Here is a 5195-nt window from a genome sequence, read left to right on the forward strand (position 1 = left end):
GGATACATATCCGTCGCTAATCCATCACAAAATTTAAAAACATGAACTCTAGGCTTGAATTTCAATTGCGATGAAATTCTAAATTTTCATAATCAACCCTCTCAAACTCGCAACATAATGTATATTACACGTCTGAATGTTGTTTCCCATAAAATTATTATTTCAATAGCTACTCCCCGAAAATTCAAGTTAGCATAACAATAAACAAGCTAGTTACAAAACTGAACTTGAATTAGCATATTATAGTGAACTACAATAACAAAATCAAACTAGATCTGCTGAAGAGTGGCGGCAATAGGCAGGTCTCCTGCCAATACCACAGGTCAGGAAATTGAACACCCAATGCATCTCAACACTAGCAAGCATTACAGAACTTGTGGGTGTCCATTGTCTATATAGCCAAAGAATGAGAAATATACATACATATATCCCAAAAAAAATCTACAAGGGCCCCGTCAGGGGAGCCCCCGGACCCCCCTTCCTGCAAGGGCAAAAAGTCTGAATCAAGCTCCACAACTCATCACTTGCTAATCTTTTGTCATGGAAATGGCCACAAAAACAAGTGTAATATCCACAAACTTTTACATACTTGATTGCTTCACCATGTAGGTTCCTATATTTAGTAAACCTTATGAGTTTAAGACCAAGGCCTTTATCCCATCCAGAACAGAATGAAGGTAGCACCTTCACTTTGCTGTTAAACCTGATAAAGACTCATCATCAACTATTTTAGTCCTGTGCGAGGGATAAATTCTCTTCCTCTTGCTCTGCTCCATTGGTAACAGGAGTCGGGTCAAAGAGAGGTGGGAACTTGGATAGATCCATTGTTTTTTCTGGTACAAAATTTGATGCAATGACAAGGCTACCATTCACGCTTGTCTTTGACCTCTTCTGGCTCTTCCCCTTTGGCTGGCCAGTGTCCAAGTTTTTTCCAAAATCTTCATCATAATCCAATGGAATATCCATCTCTATGGCTTGGACGCTCTTGGAAACTTTCTAAGGATTGTGCTGCCTTGAAGGTGTTTGTTTGTTAGAATTTGCTTTCCTCTGCAAAGTTTAACCCAGAGATAGAAAGGATCAGAAAATTAAGAGTTCTGACATTAAAAAAAAAATCAAAGATCCAGAAACAAGTATAAGAACATAGCAGATAGATTCACTGCACCTTATTGCTGGTTGCCTTTCCATTCTCCAGGTCTGGTGCTTCGTCACCACCTGCATCCTCACCACTGAGGTTTGTGAAATCTTCTAACGAGGCATCTCCTTCAGCATCGAGATAAATGCCCTTTGTTACCCATTTTTTCTTCTGCCTTTCCCTTGCATGCAAAGAGAAGATAAAATACATTAAGACACCACCCTTCCCACATAAGATTTCCCCTTTGCATCCTTGCTCGCATAAGGAAACCATGGTGTTCTTAGATTCAAATAATGGGATTGCAACACTTTTATATCTGGTTACTGGTCCAAATCAAGAATTAGTCATTGTGCCATGGGACATAAATTTACATTAACCTGGTTTGGTATTGACCGATCGATGTTCTGTGGGCCACTCAGCGTGATAGCAACTTAACTCACAAGACAATGACAAACATAGTTACCAAAGCAGAGTGCGGAACCAGCAGCTATCAACCCTTTCTCAAAAATAGCGAAAGCTAAAGCAGCAAGCTTACTGACAGATTTGTCAGTTAGATGGCTCAAACATGGTTACTCTCCTTTCTATATAATTTTTTCTTCAAGTAAAAACATTTGAGGCAACTCTTTTCTATATACTTGACAACATTCATGTGTATCTTATAAAACCAAGTTTAAAAGATGTATGCTCCTAGCTCCACTCAGACTTGGAAACCTTTTTAACTTTACTAAAGAAAACCTTAAGAAGTAACTTGTTGAGGTATCTCTTTTAAGTTTTTCTCTAACTGGGCATCATCAATAAGTAAGGTGGCAACGTCCTCAGGTGCCAAAAGTTCTCCCTGAACATAACCCCCAGTCATAACAAGTTGTTGTACAGTATTTTTCTGACTTGCTCTTTGCCAAATTTTCTCTTCAACTGTCTCTTTGCAGATCAATCGGTAGACAGTTACCTACATGCCACACATACAGGTAGTGTTTAGCCAAAAAAAACTATCTTTTATCCTTCCTTCACCACACATAATTAAAAAGTGCATCCAAAGAGATAAACTTCAGCCAGTGTAGATTCATGTAGAGTACATAATTACCGAAAAAATACAAGAGTAAGCACATATAATTCAAACAAACATTAATCACTAACAACTAGCCAAACCTAAGCATCTGTATTGTGAATCATGCCTAGTAATACAAGCAGCCAAATCATTAGTCACTTTGATCAGTACAGTAGCATCAAATGCATGAGATAATAAAACACATAAGGAAGCAATCATCTATAACCCAAGATCTATACATAATGAAAGTAAAAGATGGTCATCTTTGACTCAAAATGAGATTAGACTTTTGTATACATATCGTGGTTTTTGAATTGTGTACTAATACTAAATGATATTAAATTTGCTCTCTAGTAATAGAAGAAAAAGTAAGAAACTGAGGAGATGAATCATTAACTGATGAAAATGGAGAGGACAGGGGAACAAGCCCACAATTCAGTTTCTAACCATGCCTCTTTTAAGACCAAGGTAGTTTTATGTGTCAGTGGAGCATAAGAAAAGATAAAAGATAAGCACCATATGAAAGCAGAATCAATTCATTCACAGCAATACAAAAAAATTAGTTAAAAAGCTATATATTAGGTAAACTGACCTCCTTTGTCTGACCTAGCCGATGTGCTCTATCCATTGCCTGTAGATCCAAGGTTGGGTTCCAATCATTTTCATAAAATATGATTGTATCTGCAGTGGTCAAATTAATTCCAAGACCTCCAGCTCTAGTACTCAATAGAAACACAAATATATCGCTCCTACACACAGAGAAAAAGATACTTTCATGTTCAATAGATTAAGAAAAACACGAGAAAGAAAATTCAATAGGTATAAATGAAATAACTCCGCAATAAACAAGAACAATTTTTTTCTACAAGCAGTTTGGGCATCCCAAACATTTAAATACCAATGGGAAGATGGTTTGCAAATCTGAATTGTATCATGGTCATTTTAAACCATCAGAAGTCATCGTCGTATCTTAGCACCAAAATAGCCAGGAAGTTGCAGCAAAAGATGTTAGATTGAATTCAAAATTTTCATTTTCAATAAATTAGGGCGAGTTTCAAGGGATTCATTTTTCCACCAAGGCGACATGGCAGCAAACTAGTTTTGTGGAGTTTTGCTACCGTGTTGGTGGAATTTAAACAAACGGTTCTACCTCAATTAGAACGGAGGTAGTGTTGACAAATTTTTCTCCCAAGGGAGTTCATTTTCACCACCAAACACTGCCAAAATGAAAAATTTACAGCAACAATAAACAGAAACAGACCCATCACCTTGTGCTTTCGCCCCTCCGGATCGATAGCGAAGACCTTAACGATCCAATCGGCTACCTTCTTCGACGGCAACGACGATGGCAACGGCAACGACGAGGAGGATTTGGAGAGGAGAAAGCAGGGGGGAGGAGGGAAAAGAGAGAGAGATCGTGCCCTAAATGGGCCTTTTTATTCGTGACAAATATTTTTTGACTCAAAATTTATCGTTGTTTAGCGATGGATTAGAGACAAAAAAAATTTTATTGTGATATCAGTCATTAATTTGCGATAGATTAGTGAAAGAATTTTTTCGGCGCTAATTTATGTCTAATTTAAAAAAAGTTGTTCGAAACGCGAGGGCTAAGGTATATAAGGAGGTTTATGACAAGTTGGATACCAAAGAAGGCGAGAAGGATATTTATAGGCTTGCAAAGATGAGAGATAGGAAATCGAAGGATTTGGGTATGGTTAGATGTATCAAAGATGAAACGCAAAGGGTTTTAGTCAAAGATGAGGAGATTAAGGAGAGATGGAAAGATTATTTTGATAAGCTATTTAATGATAGTCATGCTCAAGATCTTGGAGACTTCTCCATTCCTTTTCATGAGATAAATCGTGACTTCATGCGCAAGATTCAAAAGAAAGAAATTGCAGAGGCTTTGAAGAAAATGAAATCAAGAAGGGCAGTTGGCCCAGATGGTATACCTATCGAGGCTTGGAAATGCTTGGGAGAGAAAGGTTTAGAATGGTTGACAAATCTTTTTAACTTGATTTGGCGAACAAATAAGATGCCTAATGAGTGGAGGAAGAGTACTTTGGTGCCTTTATATAAGAATAAGGGTGATATACAAGATTGCACAAACTATCGTGGTATAAAACTCATGAGTCATACTATGAAACTTTGGGAGAGGGTGATTGAGTCTAGGTTGAGGAAGGTTGTCATGATATCGGAGAATCAATTTGGTTTTATGCCTGGAAGATCAACTATGGAAGCTATACATCTTCTTAGACAACTTATTGAAAGATATAGAGAGAGGAACAAAGATTTGCATATGGTTTTTATTGATTTAGAGAAGGCATACGATAGAGTACCTAGGGACGTTCTCTGGTGGACAATGATGAAGAAAGGTGTTTCTCTCAAGTACATTAGTATAATTAAAGATATGTATGAAGGAGTAGTAACCAATGTCCGCACTTGTGGAGGGGTGACAACCAATTTCCCGATAACGGTTGGGTTACATCAAGGATCTGCTTTAAGCCCTTTCCTATTTGCAATAGTGATGGATGAGCTTACGAGATCAATTCAAGAAAATGTACCGTGGTGTATGTTGTTTGCTGATGATATTGTTTTGATTGATGAGTCTAGAGCTGGGGTTAATGCTAAGTTAGAATTATGGAGACAGACATTGGAAGCTAGAGGTTTTAAGTTGAGTAAGAGTAAGACTGAATATATGGAATGTCGGTTTAGTAAGCAACGAAGTAGTGATGGGAGTGTAGTGAAGCTTGGTGAGCAAGATATACCGGTGAATGATTATTTCAAATATTTGAGATCCATCATTCAAAAGTATGGAGAAATTGATGGAGATGTAAATCATAGGATAAAGGTTGGGTGGATGAAATGGAAAAGTGCTACTGGAGTGTTGTGCGATCGTAGAATGCCATTGCGGTTGAAGGGAAAGTTTTATAGGACGACTATTAGACCCGCTTTACTATATGGTACGGAATGTTGGGCTGCCAAGAGACATCATATTCAAAAAATGAGTGTAGCTGA

General features: G+C 37.7%; 1 long non-coding RNA gene across 1 annotated transcript; it reads right to left on the reverse strand.

The window, feature by feature from the left end:
• Positions 1-213: 213 nt before the first annotated feature.
• LOC149821893 (uncharacterized) lies at positions 214-3576 on the reverse strand. The gene is made up of 4 exons (XR_016426037.1): positions 3446-3576; positions 2770-2926; positions 1163-2078; positions 214-1047 (listed from the first exon to the last, which is right to left on the reverse strand). It is a non-coding gene; the product is annotated as an uncharacterized LOC149821893 (long non-coding RNA).
• Between the last annotated feature and the right edge of the window lie 1619 nt (positions 3577-5195).

This window comes from Nuphar pumila, chromosome 11 (genome assembly GCF_984573655.1).
Source record: "Nuphar pumila chromosome 11, dmNupPumi1.hap1.1, whole genome shotgun sequence".
NCBI lineage: Eukaryota > Viridiplantae > Streptophyta > Magnoliopsida > Nymphaeales > Nymphaeaceae > Nuphar > Nuphar pumila.